The following is a 13,276-nucleotide window of genomic DNA, read 5'->3' on the forward strand; positions in this document are numbered from 1 at the left end:
GGGAATGGCCGCATCAGCATCAGCATGGGCACAAACTTGGCATATTTGGCATATGAATTCAGGATTTCCTGATGAATTCATATGCCAAATAACTGAAAGCTTGTTGACACAGAATAAGAAACAAAGTATAGAGAATGGGCATCTGCTGCTGAGGAAGAAGAGCTCTTTGGTGCCCTATATCCATGGCTTCACCCACAGCATGATGAAGATTGGGAAGAAGTACGGCGTTCATATAATTCCTACGGCTCCCAACAAAGCTAGAAGTATGTGTGCGCGTGTAAATGGGAATTACAATCGATCGATATGTAAAACAGCGCATCAAACAAGGTACTTTGAACCCCGTTTTTTATTTTTATTTTTCAATCAGTTCATTCATTAATTAAACACACTAAATTTGTCAGTTAGCATCATCATGAGTTGTGATTTCAATCTGCGCATTTTGACAACGTTAATAATAATAATTGGTTCACAGGAAGGGAAAGGCGCTGTATCTGTCACACTTCGTTTCTGTGGACACCTGAACAGCGCCGTAAGGGAAGGGATGAAGGTGGGAGTGAAAGTGGAAAGAGAGACATGGGAGCCGTAGTGGAGGGCTACGGAGTAATTTCGCCTACCTGGGGATCTTTAAAGTGCGCTGACATCGCACAGCACACGGACGCCACTTCGTTTCGCCTCCATCGTTCAATCACGTTTTCAAAACTCACTTTTTTTTCAAATATTTCACTTAATTATTCAATAAATTGCACACAATACATTTCTCAATCAGCATCATCAAGCCTCGGCTTTTCATTCTGAAAAATTGGATTCCCTTGCAGCCCCTTTATCTAATTGTTTTCATTTTTGTTTCCTTATTTCATCAATTAATCAAATGCAATGAGTTTTTTTAACTCGTCGTCGCCTATCGCACAGCATTCAATCATCAATCACTTGAACCAACGGCTTTTAGGCCGAACGAACGGTACAAGCCATTGCTTTAAAGAATGGAAGCATCCCTTAGAACGCTTGCCTTGCATGTAACAGCCTGCGTAATTTTGTAAAATAATGACATGGCGAATTTCTTCTTGGTGGTGAAGAAATAAAAATGTGCGGTGAGTTCGTGCGGAGTGGAGACTGCAGTAGTGCAGTTGCATGTGCTCACTCTGACCAGCCGACTACAACATGGCGGCGGTGCAACCGGAAAACCGGCACATGCGCAGATCGGTTGGTTGGATCGGTCTATTCGATATCCATTTCGATATCCATTTTGGTAACTTTCTGAGAAGATAAAATTTGGTGGCTCCAGGGGGTAATTTTGTGGGTGATCCATCCCAATTGGCGCTCACCGCTGAATACGCCAAACTTGTTTTTACATCAGTTTTGGTCCAATCCGACGAGGTCATAAAATTTGGGGCGGCCGATCGCTATCTGGAGGTCAGAACTGGATTCGCATTAGACGATTTAATTCGACATCCATTTCAGTAACATTCTGAGGAGCTAAAATTTTGGGGGTCCAGGTTGTCTAACACTTTGGCTGATCCATCCCAATTGGCGGTCATTGCTGAAAACGCCAATCTTGAATCACGTATTTATACACCAGTTTTGGTAAAATTCTGAAGAGGTCAAAGTTTGGGGGTCCAGGGGGCCAAATTTTGGGTCGGCCAATCCCAATCTGGAGATCACATCTGAATTTGCATTAAACGATTTAATTCAACATCTATTTTAGTAACACTGAGGAGCTAAAATTTCGGGGTCTTTGGGACTTGACACTTTGGGTGATCCATCCCAATTGGCGGCCACCGCGGAAAACGCCAACCTTGAATCACATATTCATATACATCAGTTTTGTGTCAATTCCATCGAGGTCAAATTTTGGGGGTCCAGGGAGCCAAATTTATGAGGCGGCCGATCATAATTTGGAGGTCACAACTGAATTTCGTTACTCGATTTAATTCGACATTCATTTTGGTAACATTCTGAGGAGGTAAATTTTTAAGGTCCTAGGGCCTAATTTTGTGGGTGATCTCGCAATTAGCGGTCAGCGCTGAAACGCCATACTTGAATCAGGTTTTTATGCATCAGTTTTGGTCCAGTGTTGAGGAGGTCAAATTCTGGAGGTCCAGGGGCCAAACTTTAGGGCGACCGATTCCAATTTGGAAGTCGCAGCTTAATTTGCATTAGTCGATTTAATTGGACATCTATTTTGGTAACATTGTAAAGAGGCATAATTTTGGGATCCAGGAGACTAATTTTGTGGGTGATCTATCCCAATTGGCGGGCGCCGCTGAGAATGCAATGCCGGAATCAAGTTTTGATACATCAGTTCTGACCCAGTTCTGACGAGGTCAAATTTTCGCGTTCCAGGGGGCCGAATTTTGCGGTGGCCCTCCAAATTAGGAGGTCACCATCGAGTAGGTCATTCCCAAATTAGATTGAACACAAAATTTCGTATTTTTACGCTATTGGCCGGTACAATGGATTATTGACAGTTCGTGGGAACGCACTCTAATGACAGGCTTTTTCCAGACACTCTGCTGACACCAGAGTCGACGCAGTGACTCTGTTGAGAGCACTAAGGATAAAAGAAATGCTTCCGCATTAAAACGAAAAAAAGTATTCATAAGGTTTTTAAGTAGACTGTTGTCTCAAAATGGAAAATGCTCTAAAAGGTCTCACCGAGATTTGAACTCGGATCGCTGGATTCAGAGTCCAGAGTGCTAACCATTACACCATGAGACCTAAGTATCTCCTTCCGACGCCGGGAATCGAACCCGGGCCTCCTGGGTGAGAGCCAGGTATCCTAGCCACTAGACCACGCCGGAACTGGTGGCGCCGGCATGCCAGGAACAACCTCAATGGCACATATGACTGCGGCCTTCACGGCGTCTGGCATGTAGACTTATAATGATCAAAATTGTACTTTTCTAAGTTAATACTCTTAAAAAAAAAATTACCGAGAGCATTATTCCTCTGCACACAGTGCTTCGTTTCGCCACAAGATGGCGCCACGAACACGCATTCTTAGATTGCGAAGTAACGCCCGCGAAATTCAACCAGTACAACCTCACGGATTTGTTCGCTGTGGCGGTACTAATTCAAAGATTCAGATGTGGTAACACAGGGCCCTCTCCGATATTTTACTTCCTTGAGAGCGAGTCTCATATGGTTCACGAGGCGCCAAATCTGAAGCCGAAGGTGTCCGTGAAATGTGGCACCCGGAATTGTTTATCGGTAGGTACAGACTTGACGGATCTATTGGCTGTGTTGTGAAACTTGGTTGCAGGGGCAGGCGGCTGAACATCAACGACACAGTTCACCGCCAAGAAAAGCGCAAAACGTGTGCTATCGAGAGCGGGTGGCGAGGAAAATTTTTGGAAGATAATGGACTTGGGTGGAAGGGTGGTATTCACCGTTCGATATCAGTAAGTCACACAAATACGAAGATACGCGTAGATGTGATATTAGCAGCTCTACAGAAAGTACTTTCTGAACTCCAGTATGGTGAGAAAACTCGAGTTTATGTGCTCAGCACGTAACTTGATTTAGCCGTGCTTCCGCAGCATAAAAGTAAGCGTTACATTAGGCGCTTTTTGCTCGTCCGAGTACCAACGTTTATAGATTCTTTTGACGTAATGATAGTGCACGGCTGCCCATTAATAGTGAGCGAGCTTCATCTTGACGTTGCCTGAGCAATACTTAGAGTTCAGATAACGTAAAGGGAGAGTAACTCTGGAAGCGAACGCAGCGGCTGTCATTTCAGCGTATATTAAGGGCTGAACCATGAATGGTGCAATAATTTACAACTGAATGCTCGCTTGCTATGTGATAAAGCGAACGCATAATGAGTCAAATTATGAGCACGCGTGGTAGTATAACGTCACGAGGTGAACGCTGATTGTCCAGAGAATAGGTGGAAATGAAAAAATATACCCATGGGACATTATAGCACAAAGGGCTCGCTTTGATTAAAATGACGGCAAAAACACGGAACAGCTTGCTAGATAGAGTGGTCGCTTGTAGACACAAGCATGGACTGTTGGCAGCCAGACGTCCCGTTCCCGTGTTAGCTCGCAGATTTAAATAGAGTGCAGTGAGTGGGGGTTTTTTTCGTTTGGCATGCGAATCTCAATTTATTTCCGCAAATGACAATTTATGATTCGACAAAAAAAAAAAAAGATCCTCGTAAACGCCTAAGGTAATGCCTTCACCGAAAACTCTTACCTGTGTAAAATCCGAAATAGAAATATATGATGTTCCGAAAATTGAGTTCGTTTTCATTTTCGATGCTGGAATCCTTGATCCTCTGCTCGGTCTGAATAAAGGAAGTGAGCGGTACCGGCGAAATTTGATACGCGTATGTCATTGTAAGCTATCGCCAGGGGTTTCATTGCTGATGGTAAAGTTTCGGTCTAAATACAAAATGTCTTCCAGCAATGTTCGTAATAAATCTTTTATCACCATGTCAAGCGCAAATCGGCGCCAGCCATATCCAGAGTTTCTCAAAGCTCTGTCCTTGGACATTTGTTGTTTTTCATATTTATGGGTGATATTACCTCAGGCAGTAACTATAAAATCAAACTCATTGCCGAAGATTGTACATGCTACAGAGAAATCAGGAGTAGTGGATATCCAGCCATACTTAACAGATTGCTAAAAAAAATTATTATTGGTGTAACAACTGGCAGATGACAATTAACACAAACCAATTTATAGCAATGACATAGACCAAGGGAAAAAAAGAGCATTCGAATGTTGTGTAAAAAGTGATTTACGTATACTGCGCTGTCTTTCGTTAATTTTTAAGTGTCCCATCTACTAATGATCTCAGATGGCGGGAACAAGTCAACAATATTACTTGCACTGCATTGTGTAAGTTATTTTTCTTAAATGACGTCTTCTCTTGTCCATTATTAACTAAAGCTCTAGCTTATATGAAGCCGCTTTAATTTTTGTTTTTTTCTTTCTTATAAGGGATCTGTTTAGCACCACAATTCCTACGCCACTCGATCGCGAAGTAGCGAACGAAAAGAAGCCCTCCTAATGAGACTGGCGTTTAAAAGCCAATACACCAGAAAGAGTAGTAAAATCTATTATGTGTTTAGAAGACACTATACATTGACATGTGTGATGACGAACGACCAAAACTGAAAACGTACACGGCTAACAACAAGAGACAGTGCACATAACATACCTTATGTCGAAGAAATACATCTAAATTCACTATTTACATTAAAAGAAAATTAATAATTGATTGGTCGTAATAATGATATTGTCACGTAGTGGTGACAAGGTCGTAGACACCAAAATAGGACACAGGCGTGATAGTACCGAAATTAATTCTTTATTGGGCTGGCTTGCGCAAAAGAATAGCAACAAACGTGTTCTTCGATCGTCGAACTATAATGCCTGACGTACACGTCAACTCTGACTTTAAAGGCGGCTCAGAAACATCTAGATAAAGTCACAAACTGTTACTAGCACAACCTTGAACATTGTAGAAACATACGCGAGTGATCGGAATCTTCGAGACAGATCTCGGCGCATCTTGCGCGACAAAGAAACTGATAAAGGTGCGTCTAGTGACATCGAGTATTAACAAACAAAGAATACAGAATTCATATGCGTGCACGCCGTCTGCTGATAGAATAAAAATACAGTTTTGAAGGTTTCGTGGCAATATATACAATTTTGAGTGACATCGTGGATGAAATTATACAATGTAGAATAAGTTGACAATAAATATAGGTACAAACATATGCAGCAATCGCATGTTCAGTGTGTATTACACATGTGTTTTGGGATGTATACAACTGTGAACTGACATAGATATCTACATTATATTACAAGTACAAAGGTGGACTGAAAACCATCCGGACACGTCCATTCAATACGAAAACAAAAGGGCAAGACCATTGGCAAAAGAACTCTCGCTCGCCAAGGTAGAAAACTTCCGCAGCCAGAAAGCTCACTATCTCCTTTCGCATTCGCTCCAGGACGGGGAAAAGAGCACGTCGGCGCCGTCTTGAGGTGATAGCCTCACAACAATTGCGCCAATAGAAAGACGAACAAAAATAAAATGAATAACTGAGCAACACTTTTTAAAGAAAGTGTTTGTGACTTTTTGTATTTCAGTGCTTTGAAAAAAGACAGCTACTTACAGAGTAAAAAAAAAAAAAGAAAAACAAAAACTGGCCAGCCACATCCTGCTTCTCATAGCTCCAAACAGTTTAAACTGCACAACATCTATTACTGCTTTGGAAGGGCGCGACTAACTTATAACTGCGCAAATCCTCAACAAAAACTTCACGTATCACGCGACCTCCAAAATATAAGTTGCTGTCATAAGCTAGATAGAAACATTGCAGGTCAGCTATGCCAGGATATAGGTAGTAAGAGGTACGTTTCCCTGGCTGAGCTTGTTGTGGTAATGTTTGTTTAGCAGTGAGAGACATTAGGTATACAAATATTCATTTTGCTTGAAAGAGACTAAGACTGCCCGATGATCTGTGAAGAAGTATGCAACGGCCTCAATTTTTTATACAGTATTTCGATTTCGCAGACTCCAAACAAATACTCATACATTGGATTACTCACTGGTGTCAACTCCATTTGGTGCCGCAGTATCTCGCACACACTACACATGCATGCAAACGGATTGTTCACAAAGTTTGCTTCAAATGTCCGGGTCGCAGATGCACTTTCGGAAACTCGAATGAAGTGATCAAGCACACCAAGTGCCTGCAGTTCTTCTTCTGTTGGTTCTCGTTGAATGAACTCTACCATAGGACCTGCTCGGTGGTTGCTCCGTCTATAGCACTCGGCAGTCTGGCATCACTCTCTGCCGGCGACTGCGTTATATGATGGAGGCGAACCGGAGAGACGTCCGTATGCTGTGCTATGTCAGTGCACGTTAAAGATCCCCAGGTGGTCGAAATTGGTCCGTAGCCCTCCACTACGGCTCCTCTTTCTCCTCCACCTTCCTCCCTTTCATTACAGTGCGGTTCAGGTGTACACAGAGCAAGTGTGACGGATATTGAGCCATTCTTTTTTGCGGTGAGAAAATTTATTATTATTATTATTAATAAATTTGTTCACAGGAAAGGTAAGGCACAGTATCAGTCACACTTGTTCTGTGTGACGCCTGAACCGCGCCGCAAGGGAAAGGGAGGAATGCAACACTGGAAAACGGTTCCATCGTTACTCCAGCATTCCAGCGGGGCATCCCTACATCGGTTGATTTGGATGAAGGTAGCCAGGGCAACCTGGAAATAACAAATTTAACAGGTTAATCTCTATCTAACCAGTTGAGAACACACTAATTTAAAAAAAAAAGCGCTGGTTGACAGCGATGTTCATCTGATTCTAACGACTGCAAATGTTTCTTATTCCTCATTGCATGACTCCTGCATCGGTCTTGTAATAAAAATGTCATTTTGAATGAACCAGTGCAATAGTATCATATGCTGCCAGTACAGTCGCTTATGCCCTTAATGATAAACTTCTACTCAGATACACAAATGTCAGAAACCCGCATGGTTGCAAGCCTCATGGTGACTAAAGCTATGAGGGACGCTGAGGTGACAGGCTTCACTAAATTTGGACACTTGGAGGGCTTAACGTACACTCACAAAACTTTTGAGGGACTTTAGCGACTAAGGCAGTGAAAGGCGAAAGCCTGAGTGCCGCATACTGTTACGCAACTGATACCGATAGTAATTAGTTAATTAAATAATTTAGTCAGTAATAAATAACTAATTAGATATTATTTAGTCAGTTAACGAATCAGTTAATCAGTTATTATTTGGTATAATTTACTTAGTCATTATTTAGTAATTGATCATTGATTGGCATATGGCTATATAAGGCACGCTTTCGCGCATAATGTGGTGGTGCTCCTGTGATTGGTCGAGGCCTCTATGACGTCATCCCGCCTCGGCCAATCAGAGCAGCCGCAAAAGCGGGACACATTTTGTCGACGACAGCCTGAGCCATTAAAGACTTTCGCCTTAACATAGAAAGGAAAGCCAATGTAAAATCCTGTTAACATAGATTGCATGGATAAATTATCTGCTTGTTTAAATGGAACCACAATCGTGGGAATGAACCCGTGTTCTCGAGATCAGCAGTCGAGCACCATAACCATTGATCCAGTGCGCAGGGATGTTTCCCGAATTAACAGCCCAGACTGTCCGTCATTGTTTTAGAAAACAATGCTACTAGAGCTGCAACATACAAGGTCTGAAATCAGCACTTTGATGCACTTACCTCATCCACACTTTCCGTGACAATCAGTGATGTCGGGCTCTGGAAAGCTCTGTGTTGATGCATACGAGGCGCCTGGTTTCTGAATGTTTCTTGAAGAGCTCCACCACTGCAGCTTGACTTCCCACAGGGGGGATGTTGACCTGGAAAATCAACATGAGCAGTGCAAAGGGCACAGGTAAATTTAGCATGCAATTGCGACCAAAATACCGAACTTTGCATTTTTCACACCCAAAAGGCAGTATCTGCTTATTGTGTGCATCATAAGATTGCCTGCGGGTAAATCTAAGCAGCACACGACTTTGCTGCAGCTCAGCGAGAAATTTTTTTGACACAAATGTTCCTGTACATCACTTGCTCAAATCAGGAATGCTACTACAGCTGAAGACCAAACACACAGATAAACATAGCAACCGAGACAGCAAGGCTTCGCAGCAAATGTAAAGTGTGGAGAGTTCAATACAGTTAAGCCTAATTAACGACAGTAAGTTGTTTTCGCATGGTTTGGCAGTGACTAACAAAGGTGCAACTAGAAAGTGCTCATCAGTTAGTATTCAACGCTATATGCACATAAACCAAATTGGAATGCAAATTAAGTTCACTAATAAGTAACTTACTACCTGACCTATAACATTATACTTGCTCGCAAGTAAAGTAGAGCGACAGAAAGACGAGGGCTACACAGTATGAAAGAGCACTGAACAGGGTAGAGGGGAGCCTCAGCTCGCAAATCGAGCGAACGTTTCAGCAAGTGGATTTGTCTTCGTCTGAGCAGACGAAGAAATACAGAAGCTAGCTATTCAATGATATATCACATGGCTAACAACATATAACTATTTAATAAATTCAAATTTAGCACTAACTATACACTGATGTACACATACGACACCAAAAATGGCTTAGCCGACTACCCGCTGCGGTGACTCCGTGGCTCTGTACTCTGCTACTGAAACAGAGAACAAGGGTTCGAACCTGACCATGGCGGACCACAGTTCGAAAATATGCACCTGTGCTGGTGTTGGTCTGACATCAGATTTTAGCATTGTGCGTTGCCTCTCAGAGATTAACAAAGGATGCATACATGACAACTTCACACGCTCATCGACTTGATGTCAAGAAATCTGGGCTTGAAAATTGAAGCGACATGGCTTTGCAACACATGTTAACTTGGAGCAGAGATGGCTAGATACCGTATCCGATAGATTTCGCGGACGCCAATAACTCTGACCTGCTTGATATTTTGGGTTTCATTCAAGAACAGCCCCACTTCACAGGAAAGCCTACATTTGAACAACTGATACTTTGGTCTCTGTGAAGACCAAAAGTTCAAATTTTCCGACTAGAACTAGCACCAGCAATACAGCGACATGAATGTAAGGGTCTTGCTAGGCTGATTCTGACGTCACCCTCCCATGAAAGAAGAAGCCAGAGTTGGCAGCTCCTGCCAAACGTAGTGTCAGAAAGCCCTCGGTCATGTGTCAGCTGCCAACTACCGCCTCCCACGTAACGAAAGCGTTACGGATGGAGGGACGGACACGATCCGCGAGCAATGAGCCATTAAAGGCTATCACTTCAATATAAACGTGTACATGCATGCATATAAACGAACAACGTTCACTGTTGTGTGCCATGAGGAACAAAATTGTGAAAACACAGAAGCTATGCAAGACAACGCGATCTAAAATAGAACTTCGCTGACACGTTTTTCACTGGAGCGAAAAAGGAAACCTTAACAGCCGGGAAATACAGCAAAATGAAAACTTAAAGTAGGGGCGCACTTAACCCATGCTGATGTGTAGACGCTTGAAAATTGGTATGTACCGTTGTGCTGGGACTCATACAGAACCTGGCACCTGGGAAAAGGCGGCACTCGCGAACGCGACCGTGAACTGCCACTGTTGATGCCTCCTATCATGTCTTCAGTTCACTTTATGCATAGTGCCACAGATCCTGTATTTGCAATTACCTTCTCTCAGAAATGTTGCCTAATTCGACGTGTACATATATCATACACACATATGCTACATGAGCACATCTACCATGCGCCCCGCCGTGGGGGTGCAGTGGTAACAGCACACGACTGCTGTGGCCACGGATGCGGTCTTGAATCCTGATCACGGCGGCCGCTTTGTGATCGAGGTGAAAAGCAAGGAGCCTATGTGTTGTGCGATGTCAGTGCACATCAAAACTCTGAATGGTCGAATTTTCGAAGCCCTCCTCGACGACGTCTCACATAGCCTGAGTCGCGTTTGGACGTTAAACCCCCAAAACCAAGTATTTAGCATGCTCACACATCTTTCTTCTGAGCGCATCTTCCTTTATGGCCTTTTATTTTTTAAACTACTGCCATTGGTGGTATTTTCGCAAAACGGGGAAAGCTCTCAACATAACAGGTTGAACTACACAGTTCATGAATGTTTTAGATATTAGTCAATTCTGGTAGCTTATACTACAACAAACGTTTTGCTGCGACACTTCCTTACTTATCCAGCACACTCATGCAATGCATGGGTGAAATAATGATGAGCGAGCGCGCTTGAGAGGTGCCCAGAGCATGGAATATCAACGGGAAATGCCATCACCTTTATGATGAGCTCAGGGTTGTCAGGGCCAATGATATCCAACAAGGCAGCAGATGTTTTGTCATTCCAGAAGAAGCCATCGTGGCGAGTAAAGTTCCGCAGCTGGCACTGCAGTACCTGGGCACACAACAATGAACAGTAAGAACTAGATGGTTTTCGGTGTTTAGCAGTTTAATTGCAATACTCGGCATACTCAGCTGCTGCAATACACACACTGCACATTTTGCTCCCTATCAATAAAAACTGCCATGCCAGCAGCCAGGACAAACTGCTGGAACTAGTGGCTTTGATCAGATTTAAAACTTGTGTTTTTTAACACAATTTTTGGAAAACTTGAAAGTTTGCTTGCTACACAGGAAACAAGTCACTCCATCTGTTGCATGAGCCTGTAGCCAAGTCAAAAGGTTTGTTTTTAATCAGTGGAGTGTTGGATGGGGGCAGACGAGGAAACCTCACAAGTGTAAGAAATGTGAACGCAGATGTGCTTTCGAAATTTATCACGTGCTACAACCTCCTTTTCTTGCAACAGTGACTAGTGCATGCTTCCCACAAACAGTACAAGTACAACAATATGCGCCCATGCATGCAGTCAGCACTAGGCCATTGCTAAGACAGGACATCACCTAAGCTCATTGAATGGTTTTAGCTGCTAGCAACGTGTGGCGGGAAGGCTGGCTGAGTAGTTTTGCACAAAGTATGGCTTAGTCTGATAGCCCTTCACCCGCAGCAAACGTCAAAATTTGTGTGCACATCTCTGCACATTTTGAGGTATGTTACAACTAATCATGGCAGCTGGAGAGTATAAATTTTTTTTTCTAGGAAAGCAGATCAAGGATCGGTTAAAGAATTTTCTAATATTAGGCCTTCGCAAGAGCACCCTTAAATTTTTTTCTTCCACTTTTGCACATGAAATCATGATCGAGTAGCATGTACCATAATCTTGCATCCACATGCTTGTCCTTTTATAGGTTTATGAATTTGTGGCAGACTAGAAGCTCTCATAAACAGTTACAGAACCACTGAAACTGCACTGGAAGCAAGAGTGCGAACCATGGTAGGAACTCTGCACCAATATGAATGCATTGGCAGGTAGCAATGCACTATTATTGAAGCATCAAGAAACAAAATTTGTGCATCACTAGATCACCCCATTTCTAGTCAAAGACAGTTCTTTCGCATCAAACAGCGCTTTTATAAACCGCGAAAATTTTTATTTTACAGAGCTTTTATCACCATAAAACAAAAGCGTCAAAGACATCTAAACGGCCATAATCAAGTTCTTTTTAAAGGGGGCACCGGTTTTGAATAGAACAAAATTAAAAAAAATTAAGCTCATTTTTCCCGCAATGAGTCGTTTGCTGCCTTTAAACCCATCCAGGAGTAAAATGCATGGCACTTGCCTAGAGCCATTTCTGCCACTGGTCAAGAGAAAAAAGACGTACCCCACTGCAATGAAGAGATTGGCAAAACATACCTCTCTAGATGGAGGAGGCGCAGGAGAAGTCAGCACGGCTCCGTAAAACGTGACATCTGTGCGAGACTGATTTCCACACACTTTTCCTACGTCTGGCTTGTCGACCGCGTGATCATCTCTCTGTAAAAAAAAAATTACGAAACTTAGACCAACTGCCCTAACGCGCAACTCAGCATGGTGGCAATCCACGCAAACGCAACTTTGCAATATAAGTTTTGAGCCCTCAGCCAGTGGTTCCCTTCCCATCCAGAGAACTGCGATGTTTTCTTTTTTTTATGCCTTTCTTACCCACTCCCGAAGAAAAAGCTGCCAAAAGTAAACCATCTGGCGATAATTTAAGATTTTGCCCCCAAAAACGAATTTTACATAACGAGATGAGCTTGCACTGTGAGAAAAGAAGACACCAGATAAGGCTCAATTTTACTCCATGCAGGAACGGCCAGGAATGTTTCTACCCAGCCTAAGATGATAGAAGAATAATTACATTTGAAAAGTATGTTGGTGCAAACTGCTTAGATTATAATTTTCCATAATCTGCGCACTGTTAAAGCAATATGAACATTTAAGGCAAATGCTTCATATTGTTTTCAAATCCAAGACACCATAAGAGCCTGCACAGATAATGGTGTAATTTCGCGGAAGCAAATAAGTAAAAACGTGTTCATGCGCATGTAATGTGGGTGAGCAAACGACAGTGAAATCATTCATTAGCACTGCCTTTCAAAGTTGCCCTACGAGGTGTTAGCGCTTTGCACATGTGTGTCTAATGTATATCTTATCCAAGGCCACAAAAACACATTCATGTGCCTGATGGTGGCTCACTCCCTTTATCACCTAGACACCTGACCAAATACACCCCAGCGATAGCTAGTCATACAGTTTTGCCGTTGCTGTAAACAAAAGATTCGAACTTGTGCGCATGACGTTAGCGCACGTGCCGCCCAGAAGTGTTCTCGCATTCTGAATTTCGGTGATCGTCATC

General features: G+C 42.9%; 2 non-coding genes across 2 annotated transcripts; both read right to left on the reverse strand.

Moving 5' to 3' along the window:
• Window positions 1-2,643: 2,643 nt before the first annotated feature.
• On the reverse strand, window positions 2,644-2,715 carry TRNAQ-CUG (transfer RNA glutamine (anticodon CUG)). Its single transcript has one exon. It is a non-coding gene; the product is annotated as a tRNA-Gln (tRNA).
• Window positions 2,716-2,726: 11 nt separating this feature from the next.
• TRNAE-CUC (transfer RNA glutamic acid (anticodon CUC)) lies at window positions 2,727-2,798 on the reverse strand. The gene has a single exon. It is a non-coding gene; the product is annotated as a tRNA-Glu (tRNA).
• Between the last annotated feature and the right edge of the window lie 10,478 nt (window positions 2,799-13,276).

The sequence above is a fragment of the Amblyomma maculatum genome, chromosome 10, assembly GCF_055883805.1.
Source record: "Amblyomma maculatum isolate TAMU_Amacu chromosome 10, ASM5588380v1, whole genome shotgun sequence".
NCBI lineage: Eukaryota > Metazoa > Arthropoda > Arachnida > Ixodida > Ixodidae > Amblyomma > Amblyomma maculatum.